The sequence below is a fragment of the Macrobrachium nipponense genome, chromosome 8 (assembly GCF_015104395.2).
Source record: "Macrobrachium nipponense isolate FS-2020 chromosome 8, ASM1510439v2, whole genome shotgun sequence".
Classification (NCBI taxonomy): domain Eukaryota; kingdom Metazoa; phylum Arthropoda; class Malacostraca; order Decapoda; family Palaemonidae; genus Macrobrachium; species Macrobrachium nipponense.
In genome coordinates this window covers 63,960,486-63,976,676 of record NC_087203.1, presented here as the reverse complement: position 1 = coordinate 63,976,676, position 16,191 = coordinate 63,960,486, and the positions used below count along the sequence as shown (strand labels likewise).

At 34.4% G+C, this 16,191-nt stretch overlaps 1 protein-coding gene across 2 annotated transcripts in view; it reads right to left on the bottom strand.

Moving 5' to 3' along the window:
* LOC135222807 (neural-cadherin-like) overlaps positions 1 to 16,191 on the bottom strand; it is a 144,701-nt gene that overhangs the window by 104,017 nt on the left and 24,493 nt on the right. The window lies entirely within an intron of this gene.

Here is a 16,191-nt window from a genome sequence, read left to right as displayed (position 1 = left end):
TTTTTTGAGAACCTGTATTTCAGTTTATACATATTCATGATATGACCATCTTTCTTCATGGATGTGAACGTAATCTTATATCCAGCAGATTAGTTTTTTACCTAGCACATGTTTATATGTTCTTTTAGTTTTATTTTTAAAAAATCATCGACAAGTGGATAGATAAAACGACATTGTGGAAGTTAATGCTAAGTACGTTTATTATCTAATCATAATAACTTGTGGAAGAAAAGCGAACAGCAAAAGCAGCTGTTACCTCGTAGGAAGATGGTGCAAGTTGGTGACGTTCCTCGTCTTCATCATTTATGAGGAATATCATCATCAAATCCCGTTTTGCTTTCAGCTGCTGCCAGTCATCTACTTGAAGTTTGTTTGTTAGGTAACATTCTAGCATCAGTAGTTCATTTAGACGAAAGATGATATTCAATTGAATTTTATCAAGAGAACCTCAATTATCGCAGAGATAAGTGCAATCAGTTCGGATTATTTCAAACATGTGAGCTTCTGTACACACACACACACACACACACACACACACACACACACTAATAATAACACACACATCATATATATATATATATATATATATATATATATATATATACACATATATATATACACATATATATATATATATATATATATATATAATATATATATATATATATATATACACACACACACAAAGATTTAAAGAGCAGATAGAATAAGAAGTTTATAAATGAAATGGTTTTATATACACACTGCTAGAATGAGTCTGCCAACACCACGACGGGCACCCATAATGTTCAGGGGGGTTTCCGCACTATCAATATCGAGCATTTATTGGCGGTGACCAATCCAAGTACTGGCTAGACCCTACTTTGCTTAATTTCGCTGACCAGATGGCCCACTGTATAGCAGACGTTTTTGGCTTTTTATAACCGTAGTATAAGGTCGCAAAGTAAATTGTGCCGATATCACCATTTCAGTTTATTATTGCAACACTATTCGCAATGTTTTAATGTATTTTGTGAGTGTTTTTTGTTTGCTTTATTTTATTAAGGGGTCTTCACTTAATCATAGTAAATCGCAGACCACTTATTTTTAAACTCCAGAATCGTGGAGTGGGTGGTCATGTTTCAGGATTACTTCGAGATTTTCTTACACCGAGTTCCTCTTGATGGGGTGTCCAGCGATCCATGATGTGTCGTGTCTGGTGTTCCACAAGGTAGTGTTCTTGGCTAGCTGTTATTTGTAGTGTTATACAAGTCATATGAATGTTGACCTGGAAAACAAGATTGTCCAGAATGATGATGCAACACTTTTGGTTGTAGTAAATTCTCCACTAATGAGAAATAAGCTGCCTTTAGTCTCAGTCGTGCCATGGAGCGGATTGGTGAATGGGGTAGTCGCTGGGGTATGAGGCCAAACTGTAAAGCTAAAGCACTCATGATCAGTAAGTCTCGTACTGGTTCTCGACCCCAACCTCCCCTTCAAGTGGATGGGTCTCTGCTGAATTAGTCTGAAGCTTTGACTATATACTTGGCGTAACTTTTGACTTACATCTTACTTTAGAGCAAAGACAATACACGAAAGATGGGAAGCTCAAGCCACAGCCGCATCGGCCGCATACAAATTAGTACCTGGCATGAAATGAAGATGGCGGTAGCATTGCACCTGCCTACATCGTCTGTTTGTTTACTTTTTCACAAAGCGGGGCATTCAATTTCAATCATGAGTGGGCGTAGCCATCATCACCCGTGTGTGGTTTGCAATAGGACGAAAAATGATTTTCCCCATCTGATTTTTCATGCTTTTCCTCAGAATAAAGAAAGGTAATAAAATCATTACATCTGTTACAAAGTACATGATGACTTTAAGAGAAAATGAAGAAATAAAATAGACCAAAGCAAAATTGAATGTCGGTGCAGTGTTATTCCGAAATAAATATTGGAAAATATTTACAACACGGTGGACACCTCTAAGCGGAAAGAAAATATATTTATATGTGATTTTCGACTAGAAAAAAATATTTGCCATTTGAAACCCCAACAACCAACCAAACCTTCCTGGTAGTGTACATCAGTAGCCTAATCATGTCAACAGTAAACCTAACCATATCAGCAGTACCATAACCATGCTAACAGTTACCTAACCATGTCAACAGTAATTTGCAATGGAAATGAAGCTATCTTGCAAAACATATCAAAATCAACTAGAAAAATTATATTTTCTTGTCATTTACAGGCGTCAATTGTATTTCAAATAAATACCTTAAAGTTATATTTGCATATCTTGAAAATCTCTAGAAATATGAAATAAAGCTTACCAATTCCTATCACTGTCATACAATTCGTGAATATTGGTCTCCATGCCTTTTCCAGATAGGCTACTCACAGCAACTTTGATATACTGTATATATACTGTAGTTATGTTATATTCTCAGCAGCTTACCCTTGGGTTGTAGTTATAAATGTTTACCTCAATTTTTCATTAATAAGCAACTATTTAGCAAACCAAAGTTGTTTCATCTGGAAGGATGGATCTTGTGGGAGCATTCATATGGGAGAGCATAAGTAGGTTAGTTAAGTGTTTTACTTTAATTTCAAGTTCACTAACCTTTTAATCTATGATTGAATTTTCCTATATGTATGGATAAAAGCATTCAAAAAAAAAAATTACATGCAAACCAGCATATCTGCTCCCACAAGATCCATTCTTACCGTTTCATCTATGTTTCTTCATTATATGCTCATAATTGTTCAATTTTTAAAATAAAATCTTGTAATTGGTACCAACACCCCACATAGTAATCCAAAGTAAATTTACCATTTGGCAGCAAATGTATGCAGTAATGCAGTAGTAATAAATTGGCAAAACAAGTTGTGAAAACCTATGATATTTGCTTGTACTGTACATGATGCAAAAAGAAACATGGTACAAGTCAATTAGAGTAATTGTTTCAGATTCTTTTAGGAATGTGCATGCTTCTTGCAGAAATGGCATTTTACTAGAAAATACCAGGCAGAAGTGTTGGTTACATTACCTTCATGAAAGGGTGCCAATTGAATATGCATTTTTGAGAACTCCCACAATTGGGCTATGAGATTTTAATAAATTGTTATAAATAGGTTTGTTTCCTATTTGATTTGTGATTTCAATTTTGATTTTCTTTTTATGAAAATTAAGTTAAACCTAGATTTTTGCTTATACAGTATTCTGTAAAATACAGCATTGCATTTGTTATAAAAGGGTACCTTACTTTTACTACTTAGTTGTACTTTTCTTAGTTTTATTAAAAAATATTGATTAACTTTTGCCTAATCCGCATGCAAGTTAAGTCTGCTTTTTCATTTTGATTTCATATTATTGGTTTTGATTATCCCATGCTTTGTTTGCTATTTAAATTCTGATATATGCATGTTTTGTTTGCATGACTTGTATGACTATTGCATGCAAATGAAGCATGTGCCATTTCTTTTACTTTGTTTATGTTCTTTGCAAGTACATTTGTGTACAGTCGCTTAGGTATGTACAGTATACAATCATAAGCACAAGCCCAAAAAAATGAAAATAATTACTGTATACTATATTGGTGAAATAATAAGATAATATGAGAATAAGTTTGTTTCATTCTAACTGTCCTCTCAGTTTTAGATAAAGATACTTAGCAATTAATGTTAACTGCCCTCTCAATTTTAGATAAAGATACTTAGCAATTAATGTTACATTAACTGAAGGATTTTATTTAATGATTCAGAAATGCCTAATATATAAGTCATAAGCTATGATAGAGCCCTATAATCATGTTAACAAGTAATATTAATCGATTTAGTATTCAATAATTTATAAAGAGAAGTTTATTGCAGCATAAGAATAAATTTTAACATTTAAAAAAGCCGCGCTACGCCACAGCCGAGTTTTAGTTGAGGGCATGATCAATAGATGGCGCGCATTCTGACGGGTTGGATGATGTTTTTTTTAATGGTATTAATAGTAAGTTTCCCATCTTTCGTGTATTGTCTTTGCTTTAGAGGGACATCTTTTGAAAGTGTCCGCTCCGCACAGAATTTAGGTATTATACGTAAAGCCCCTTATATTTGTAGCAGTGATGTCCTTCCTTTACTTAAATATTGATCGCCTTCGTGGATGTCTGCCTCTGTCAGAGATTATTTTTGAATATAGTGTTCCTAACAATAGCAGTTTTGACTTGCACCATCGACTGATGGTCTCTTGTTTTTCACATTTTCATAAATTGTATTTTAACGGAGGCCTTTCATATTCACAAAAGACCGCTGAGCCACTTTTCTAGCCACGCTGTCGAACTAATGAGTTCCAGAGTTATTTTATTTCCCACTGAGGGTGTTGTACAATTAAAACCTCAACAGCTCAATTGAAGATACAGTGCTTTACTATCCTAAAACGATTCAATCTGGATTTATATAATTTATTTATATGCATATTTCTTGATTCATTAATATATTAAATTTTATCGTTTTTCCCTTTGTAATAGCCGATCTCAGTTTTCTGTATTTTCTATTGTCTTATTCCTAGGATGCTTGAATTTCAAGTCAATGGCCCCTGTAGGTATCTTATAAATAATAATAATAATAAAAGTAGTAATAATATTCTCTATTTCTTGACCATTTAATTTGGATTTATTTACGATGTATACCAAGGCAGGATAATGACGGACCGGTCTTCATCTTTGGCTAACATTAATTTAACTTTTCCAAATTCCAATAGGATAAAATTGATGAAAATTAATATCCTTTTTTTATATTCTGGTGTGTACAACTGTATGCAACTTGTTATTTGATTACGTTCATAATTTTTCAGTAATTTCCAGCTTCACCTGTTTATTAATATTATATATGTACATTTATTGAAATCCCTTTTCTCAAAGTATACGATGAATTCCGTTAAGCAATCCTTATAAATCTTCTGGGGTTCTGTTTGTTTGAAAAGCATTTTGTAAGTCTTCAGAGTTTATCAGGTATCCGTTGTCACTTCAGTCTCAATCTTCCCTTCCATCTCCGACTGCTTCCGCATCATAAAATTCATGAGATGTACAACCGTATACATGCCACTTCTCATTTCCTTGTAGCACCTATTATTCTTCATAATTAATTGACAAAACACGCCAACATTAACTCTTTATCTGCTCTTTTCACGGATTCGTAAGAGTTTTATCTATTTAACGGGAATATCACGCTGACGCTAGACCTTCCATCATATTGTTCTGCTGACGTTGAGAATTCCCTCTTTTATAACCAGCGAAATTGATAAGAAGGGGAAGTTTAAATTCCATACACTGCTGCACAATAACTCTTAACGCAAACATTTGATCTGTAGAACTCCTGCCTTTTCAAAAACCAGCTTGTTCATCTATAAGGTTTTGATCAGTTTCGTACTCAGTCTGTAAATGGTGCAGATTATGAGCATACAGAATTATCATATTCTGCCTTTGCAGATTCCTGTTACCCAGTCATCAGGTTCTGGTTCCTCATTATATATTCTGAAAAGTAGTTCAGGTAGTATGTGAGGTGTCATTGCATATTCAGCCAGTCACCTTTGCATTGATTCCATCATAGTGCTGGTCTTTCCATCTCTTAAGTTGCTTTATCACTGACTGCACTCCAAACCCGTCAGGCCAATATAATATATATATATATATATATATATATATATATATATATATATATATATATATATATAAAAATATATATATATATAATATATATATATATATATATACATATATATATATATATAAATATATATATATATATATATATATATATGTATATGCACTAGCTGACCAACCTGCATTGCCCAGGAAAACTCCTCTGAATAATAACATATAAACTGTCTCTCTCTTAGCATCAATTTTGTGACAGTTTGCCACTTATTTCATCTGGGAAGTATTTTAAACGCTATGATCAGAATATGAATAAATCATATATAGACATTATTCATTTCACTGTTAGACCCTACCACACAATTTTCCAAATCATACATTAAAAATTTAAAACAATATTTCCATGTGATACAGACAATTTAGAATAGGCCTAGGCCAGTAATGTTTTTATATGATATGTGTTATTATAATGAAATTAAACTTTACTGTCCAATTCATAAAAAAAACTGAACCAATCCCTTAGTTCTACAATGTTGTCCATGAGAATATATAATAAGAAATATTTATTCTAAACTCTGTTACGCCTTTTTGATTCTTTCCTATTATCTTACTATAATGGGCGTTATGTCCATCGTCTGCCTGTCATTCAATCACGGCCAAATGGCTGGACTGATGGGCATAAACCCTGGTAGGGTTATAGTGGGGACCCCTAAGATGGTTTATGATGGGGTTTCAAGCAACAAAGGCGCCGAAGGTGGCGGGGCGCCTTCCTGAAATGGGGCTGGTTCAGCCCGTAGACTTAATAACATTACGACTTTATCATACCTAATTTTCGGTATACGTAGTAAATAATATGACTTTCGATTTTTGGTACACATACTAAATATGACTTACTATCGAATACTGTGGGGTAAGACATCAATGGCACCAAAGGGGGTCGGGGTTTGGCAGGGTGTGACAGAGAGAGAGAGAGAGAGAGAGAGAGGAAGTTAAGTATATCTTAGTTTTACCAGCCCACTGAGCTGATTAACAGCTCTCCTAGGGCTGGCCCGAAGGACTAGTTATTTTTACTTGGCTAGGAACCAATTGGTCACCTAGCAACGGGACCTACAGCTTATTGTGGGATTCGAACCACACTATATCAAGAAATGAATTTATATCACCAGAAATAAATTCCTCTGATTCCGCATCGGCCGAGCCAGGATTTGAACTACGGACCACCGGATTGGCAGCTGAGCGCGAAAACTACTCGTCCAGCGAGGAACTGAGAGAGAGGAAGTGAGAAAGGGAGAGTAGAGGGGGTGTTAGGGAGAAGAAAGGGGTTAAGAAACAGAGAAGTTTGGAGAGAGAGAGAGAGAGAGAGAGAGAGATTTTATTGATTGCCATTCAGTTACCCCGGTCAGGTCAGTACAGTAATTACAGGGTTCCTCGTTGGACGAGTGGTTTTCGCACACGGCTACCAATCCGGCGGTCCGGAGTTCGATTCCCGGCTTGGCCAACGCGGAATCAGAGGAATATATTTCTGGTGATAGAAATTCATTTCTCGATACAATGTGGTTCGGATCCCACAATAAGCTGTAGGTCCCGTTGCTAGGTGACCAGTTGTTCCTAGCCACGTAAAAATATCTAATCCTTCGGGCCAGCCCTAGGAGAGCTGTTAATCAGCTCAGTGGTCTTGTAAAACTAAGATATACTTAACTTTTTAACTGGATAAAAGGGACAGTCAGCACAAAGTGGTGCAAGGAAGCTTCTTTGAGTACGCCAGAGTTTTTCCCGGGCACCTCCAGATTGGTCAGCTAGTTAAGTAAATTGCTGCAACAGTTTCATATTAAAAAAAAAAAAAAGTGGCCAAACACTCCTTTACGGCTAACTTCAGTTTGTGATATGTATTCTTTATATTAGTTTTATGGTCTCTTTTTTTAATTGATATAATAAATTACAACAAATTATCTTTACAGTGACATCAAATTCCTTAACGGAGAATGAATTATAAAGTTATACGGATCATTAGAAAAAAATGACCATCTTGCGAACCCGTTCGCATCTATAAACTCGGTCAATTCCTACCTTTGGTAATAACTTAAGTATGAATTAAGAAAATCTTTCCTTTCGTGGAGGAATGTTAGGCAACCGATTAGTTATTGTTTTAGTTTTCTGTAACAGAAACTATTGAAATGGCTTTGTCTGTCCATCCGCACTTTTTCTGTCCTCCCTCAGATCATATAAACTACTGAGGCTAGAGGGCTGCAATCTTCAAACATACATAATTACAACCCTGGTTAAAGTTTCATGGGTCAGGGCTCATACAGCATCATACCGACACCACCGAAAGATAGATCTATTTTCAGTGACCTTGACTATACTCTGAACAGATAATTCGATTGCGCCCAAGAAACTTAGACGCAATTTTTACTTGTATTCTCTTATCATTACCTCTCGGCATGTCCATATGTCTTGGTTGTTAATGATTTGTCAATCCAACAGTTTACATGTTTTTTCTTTCTCCTTTGATAGTGATTCAAAAATGTATAAACCCGAGGCTTCTCTCTCTCTCTCTCTCTCTCTCTCTCTCTCTCTCTCTCTCTCTCTCTCTCTCTCTACTTTGTTTGTTCGCGATATAACAAAGGCCACGAATCTCTCTTGAGTGGTAGCAATGGCTTCGGGAGATGTCGCAGTAACGAGAAGAGTCACTCGACCCCATCATGAATAATGATGTGGTGAAAAGCGAGATAGTGAATAGTAGTTGGTGAAGACCAGCAAGGCAGAATGTGTCCTATTCAGATTGTAAGAATGCTGTATAAGAAATGCAAAAGAAATGCTATTCTGCCTAGTGGCCACTCGTTATAGATATCATTTTCGTTATATATTTCGAATACTGTTAGTGGTGTAACGCATGTGTAGAATCTCAAAGAAAGCAAATAAATAAGATACGCGGGACTGTAATTCTTCACGACAATTCGAGCGTTCACAGCGAATCTGCAATTGAACTTCCTCTTCGACTTTCCATGATGTGATTTTTGCCCCAGTACCCAAAATGCTGAGCTTGCTTTTACATGCATTTGTTGAGGTTATCACTCTAATCTTTCAGATTTTTCTACGATTAAACGATCGTTTAGCGGCTTTTATTCCTTGAATGTCTGGTTCTGCTAGTACCGATGCTCGCTGTAAGTTTTCAAGGAATGGATGAACTCTAATTCAACCAAGTAACTTTGCTGTACTGGCAGAGAGAAGAAAGGTGGCCCATCCAGTACTTCCAACTACCACTCTTCCAAATCACTACTGTTGTTCTAGCAAAAGATTTTTAAGCATGATCTTTCTCTTCTACATGACACAGTTTGCTTATTCTCACCGTAATGGTACAATTCGCTTCTCATTGTACGTCACATTGTTGTTTTTATCATTTTTGGGGCTGTAAGCAAGGTCTAGATTAATTTCCAAATATTTATTAGTCTCTTCTTTCCCCCATGAGATCTATTCTTATCAATTTCATTTCATTAAATTTATTATCACTGATGTGGTGACAATACCCACGTCTTTACTTCCCAGTAGTTTTCCTTAAGGTTTCATTGCTTACTTGCTCTTTTTCAATGATGATTTTGTCTTACATCAAATCCTACGCGTTTTCATTGGTGTTTAAACTGTCCGAGTCTTCTGTAACTTCACCAGCCAATAAACCTGTCTTTATTGCCAGTTACTCTAAGACGTTATTTTCTTCATTTATATAATTGTATTTCAAGAACAGGTATATGAGAAAATACTGCTTGTATGTTTAAATAATAATCTGTACACATCTTCATTTCTTGGTTTTTCTTATAAGAATAGGAAATTAGGTTATATAAATAAGGAGAGTTTGGATTGTTGCATATAACGAAAGCATTATTCAAAATGGCCATTTTATTTAATTCATGTAGTGTAACTCTTCATGGTTCTTTTTTATCAAATGTTTGGAATATGGCTAACGAACCTGGATGGAGTAAGTAAAGGCCAACTTATAAATTGAGGACCTCTGCCATAATTTCAACTTGAAGCCATAGAGGTCAAGAGATATTATCTCAGATAATCCCTTAATACACTCCAAACTGTTAAATCTCACATTATATCAGTGGAGACCAGAAAAAAAAGAGGAAAAAGAAACTGAGTTACGAGGTGGAATTCGGTCAAAATTTAAATGAGATACCATATTTACCTATCTTCTCATATAGAGAAATATATTAATTTAGATTTGATTTGTGCGTGTGCGTTTATAGAAAATAACAATAATCGGGTCATTCTAGACTGTGAAGAGTGGCCTAAAACTACTGGAGAACAAAATAGTCATGACCAAGACCAATCGCTTCGGTAATAAATAGCAGTATACAATTCGGTTTGTGATCCGGTAATGAACTCTCCAAGAAATCTGAAAAAAAAAATTATGTAGAGTAACGACATAAACCTTCTTTTCCTGCCAAAATAAAAACTAACCATCTTTAGCTAATTCTCTGTTTATGTCACATATAACGATAATGATGATGGCATATATTTCGGAATTCTAGCTCAGTTCGTTTGGTTAATATGGACACACAACAAAAGGAAATTTTTCCTATTTTGGTCTAACAAGTAGAAAGATAATGAGGGGGAAAAGAAAAAGAAACTTATTTTATTTACTTTCTTCCAAACAATATTTTACCACTTTGATTTATACAATATATATATATATATATATATATTATAAATATAATTTTAATATTTATATTAATTAACAACAAAACATATATATATGTAACACATGATATACTATATATATATATATATATATATATATATATATATATATATATATATATCATAAAGTATATATGTATATATATCAAAATTATATAATATTGTCTTGAAAAATATTAGGTTCGCTAAGTCTTGATATGATCCATTATATATAACGCACCCTCGCGCGCACATATATACAGATATGTATATGCTTAAAAAATCACAGTAGATACACGTGACTTCAATAAGTAAGCGAATACCACAGGAAAGTCATAGGGAGAAATCCAAGCGCTTTCGTCTTTACTAAGACATTGTCAAGGAAAGAATGAAATACAGTTGGAAAGATAGTTATCAGTAATATTAATGTCAAGAGTTTAGTAATAAAAAATTCTCCTAAAGATCTTCCAGGCTGCATATATGAAATTCCTTGCAAAAAGTGTGATAAAGTCTATTACGGACAAACCGGTAAATCTCTTTCACAACGCCTCAAACAGCACCAATATTCTGTGACAACTAGGCAAATATCGAATGCATTATTCGTACATATCAGAGATTTAGATCATCCTATTAACTGGAATCAATCAAGAGCCTTAATCCCATGTAATGACACAATTAAAGGGATATCATTGAATCTTGTTTCATCAAGTCAAATAATGGAAAAGTTTTAAATTTAACTCTTGGGTTATTTAAACTTGATGCCTTCATAAAGAAAAAAGTTGTAGATAAATATAATCAACAAAATTAATGTATTCAGTTTTTACATGTTTTGGATATGTTGTAGTTTCTGTTAGGGATAAATCTATGTTTAGGTTTGTGACCATGTGATATCCGATAATCCTGGGTTATCTCTTTGATCTTTGCCCTTTTGACAATTAGCCATCTGGTATTCTTGATCTTGTTGTTTACCAGATAACTTTCTTTCCAACTGTATTTCATTCCTTCCTTGACAATGTCTTAGTAAAGACGAAAGCGCTTGGATTTCTGCCTGTCATTTTCCTGTGGTAATCGCTTATATATATATATATATATATATATATATAATATATATATATATATATATATATATATATATATATATATATATATATATATATGTGTGTGGTGTGTGTGTGTGTGTGTGTGTAAATGAAAGTGGTATGATAATGTTTAGAGAAATAGTGGGTTCGCTAATCTTACCATGATACTATACATAACACACACACACACACACATAAAGTATATATACAGTAATCCATCCATTATCTAGAACTGGACATTATCTGAGACACCCGGACAAGTGACCAAGGCCCCAAGATATGTGATATATATATAGATTTCAAAGAAATTTTAAAAACCGCTCTCCTATGATTGGCAAAGCCTTAGGAAAATGTTGGTAACACTGCTTACACTCAAACAGATTGGGAAAGAGTTTCGGAGGATGGGGAAGGCCTCGAGAAACTCCCAAAGTTGGGGGTGTGAGGTTGGATGGTTCGGCTCACCATGGGAGGGAAAGGGCGGTAACGCTGTGTAGAGAAGGGATTTTTTTTTTGGAAAGTGGGAGGAGCTGGGAGCCGTTTCCCTGGCTGGGATGGGGTGGCGATGCTGTGTTGTATGGGTGAAGAGGGCTACGTAGACTGTGACTGGACATAGTCGGTTTTGCTTTGCGTTGTTATGGTTATAACATTTTTATTTATATTTTATGTTACTCTCCTTCATAGTTTTACTTTATTATCTCATTTTTATCTTTACAACCAAAAAGATAAACGCACTTGCGCGCGTAGCGTTAAAGAGAGAGAGAGAGAGAGAGAGAGAGAGAGAGAGAGAGAGAGAGAGAGAGAGAGAGAGAACAATTGATATATTATCAACAGTAATAGAATATTCTCTCGTCTATTGTTATGAAATGTACGATATTCATATTAGAGTCGACTAAACTATTAATGAAATAATCAAGCAAAGCAAAAAAGAAAAATGCCAAACGTGATACCATACTGAGAAACAATACACCATCACAAACATTATGTAGAGACTTATTACAGTTTATTTCCTGTTGTTAAGCGTATATTTTTTAATTAATATTTTACACGATTCTTGTGATGTTAAGCTTATATTTTTTATTAATATTTTACACGACTCTCATTTATAATTTTACTGTATTTTATCTTTTTTTTATTTTTACAACCCAAAAGATTAACTCAATCTGTGCGTAGGGTAAGACAGAGAGAGAGAGAGAGAGAGAGGCGAAATATCAACATTGATAAAATATGATCTGTATGATAATTTATACCTAGAGTTACCTAAACTTGTAATAAAATACTCTACAGTAAATCCAGCATACAAAAACGAAAATTGGCAAATGCGATACTTGCGGTAAGGAACGTAAACAAAAAAAGCACACTATGTAACTCAACATTGATGAAATGCCATATATAGATAGATATAAAAACGCACACAGGCGTGCAAGTAAAACTTCAGTGATATTATTAGGTGAAATGAAAAAAATGTTATTAATTTCAATGAGACAAAACACTCAACTACTTTTTAGTTGTTTTAAGAATTTTCTTTGAACAGTCTTCATCAAGAAATCCCATATGTATTAAACATGTACACACAGTGTGTTGTCATGTATATACACAACAGTTTGTGTATTACAAACCAAACAAATTTCATTTTTGGTAGATTGTGCTAGGCTAGGCTTTCGAGCAAGATTACCAAACTTATGGCTTATGTAACATTTCCATAAAATCTCTTATGATAAACAACCACTTACCAAAGAACTGACATAACCAACATCAAGTAAACAAATGAATCTGGAAACAGCTGTTCTGCGATTTTGAGGGATTTTGCTTCATCATGTAAGTATAGTAGTGTACCTTTGTATACCCGTTTCATATTTATGTACAAAAATTGAAAATGATAATTCTAGTAATACATGATACATTCTGGTGAAAATTCATAATATATATGCTAGCAGGACAGTACATATGAACATACAAACTGTTGAAATACAAGTATTTGCACCTAACAGATGTTTGTAGGTGGAGTCTCACCCTCATTAGTGACAGGTCTAATTATAAAAATCCTCAAAGACACCTGCTTCCCTTATCTTTGTCTTTCAAGTATCTCCCTTCAATTAAGTCCTTGTCCAATTAATTGTTTCCCAACTGATTGCTTTTTCACGTGGAATATCATGTTTGTTAATATTATTAGGAATTTCTACCACTTTGAATCAGTTCTCTGAAGATGCCTTTGTTAGCAGTAAATCTTTGAGCAACTAAAAAATTATTCTCTGAATTCATTTGCTAGTAGATGCAATCAGCTGATTCTGAGAATGTAAACATTAGTCATTGCAAATGGTGACCGATTGGTTTTAATGGCCTATTTGACTAATACAAATGGATACTGTGGGTGTAACGCTTAGCTTAGGTCAATGGCTCACACATACCAATTGTATATCTCGTATGTGGTAATACAGTATGGTAATAACTAATAAAGTTACTGTATAAAAATATCTTAAAGGTCATGAAACCATGGTAGACTATGGGTAAACACAGCTAGGCTACATACCTACTGAACTCTGTAATATACGTACAAGAGAGAGAGAAAGGAGGGGTTACTTATTTTACAGTGTATTTATACAGTAATTTTGTTACCAATATGGAGGAAAGACAGATAACTGCCTTTTGCACAGAGTTTTCAGTTTGAAGTGTGATGGGAGTTGAATTTAAGCGTACTGAGTGTTTATAGTTGTGGTATTAATAAGGCTAGATGAGCAAGGGTATTGAATTGCCTTCGAACACCCCTACATTTTTTACTCACCCTTGCCTGGATTTTTTCATCATTCGACCGGCCCTTGGTTCTGTTAATTCGGATAATTGAAGGATATATAATATATATATATATATATATATATATATACTATAATAATATATATATATATATATGTATATATATATACATATATTATATAATAATATATGTATGCATGTATGTATGTATGTGTGAGTGTGTGTGTGTGTGTGCGTGCGTGTTTGTGGGGTGGTGGGAGGCTGGGGTCGGGGTTGCTTATAATCACTCTTACTCTTGATTTTATCTAGCAAACACCACGGGAAGAGATGAAACAAAGGCATCTCAGAGGACTGACTCCAAGTGGAAGAAATTCATAATAATATTAACAAACAGGATAGTCCACTCGAACATGCAATCAGTTGGGAAACAAGTCATTGGGGAAGGACTTATTTTAAGGAAGATACTTAAAAGACAAGGATAAGGGATGCAGGGGTCTTTGAGGTTTTGTAAGATTAGACCTGTCACTAATGAGGGTGGGACTCCGCCTACAAACATCTGTTGGGTGTAAATACTTGTATTCCAACCGTTTGTATGTTCATATGCACTGTCCTGCTAGCATGTATATTATGAATTTCCACCACAGTGTATCATTCCTCTAAGGATGATTTAGTTAGCATTTAACCAATACTGGTAGGATCTACAACCGTGTTTCATCTCTTCCCCGTAGTGTTTGATGTACATACATATACGTGGACAAATGCCGTTTAAACTTTTCTTAATTATCTTTTTCCTAAATTTTTCCATTGATGGCCTTTCATTTATGTTGTTAGAAACATACAAACTCATAGAAAATCTGCTTGTTCGCCACAACATTCTAGTTTTCAATGAACGTTTACTAATTTTGAAACTCTAGGAAACACTATTCAAACACTATTCATAGTGCTACATCATACTGTTAAAATCAGTACATATATTCATACTCTTCAAATAATTAATTTACTTGTCAAGAAATTTAGAACATTCCCCATCGGGATTAACATGTAATATAAGAATGAGCAACTTCATCACAGGAAACAATTTAACAAATGAAATAATAAATCTGAACAAGTTTTTCCATAAGTGTAATTTGTAGAAAGTCTCCTAGTAATACATGACAAAATTAAATCCGGAAATATATGGAGAAATGCCTCAGCTCGGGCGTCGTACCTTCTCTTGACCTTGGGGTACCAGAAGGACGAGTGGAAATTGAGATGCTTGTATACCCTCAATTCACAACAGCTTCCTCTCTGTGCATTTCCATCGGTTTTTATATTATGTAAAGGTATATTACGAATCAATACACTAATAGATAGTGTTTCGGTATTAGAGTATTAGCTCTGAATTTTAACTTTTAATATACTGATTACATGTTTTATGTTCAAAATTGATAGGGAAGAGTTTTTTTTTCTTTTTAATTTAACTTCTTAAATTATAGGTAGACATTCAGATTTCCCCCTGTATTTAAAGAAGACATTTGAGCAACATATATTTCAAAATTTCTGTTTATACGTTCACAGGTAATCTAGAGCGAATTGCAATTTTTGTTTTTGCCGGCAACCTATATCTTCAAAGAACTTACTCAATTCCCTCGAGAATATGAGGGTTTTGGCAGCGGCTGCTCCCCAAAGATGTTGCATGAATTTGCCGGTATTCTGCAGGACTTACATGAGAGAAGACGACATTTTTGTTTTCACCATGTGTTGTTTATCTTTGACATCACTGTTGGTTAAATATATCGTCCCTGGTTATGCTTATATAACGGATTATATAGCTTATGTTGATCACTATCATTATTATTATTTCTGTTGTTTGGGTCATGTACGCACAAGTGAAATTGAATGATAATAGAACAACTGCAGCGATGAAAGTGCAAATAAATAGTGTTGATAGTAATTTAAGGTTGGTAATCTTTGCGGTAAAAAAAAATAAAAGCTCTGCCCACAGTTTATCGAGAATGATCTCTGATGAAAAATTGAAACTGTCATCTTGTCAAGTCTGTGAAAACGTCTCTATTGAATGGC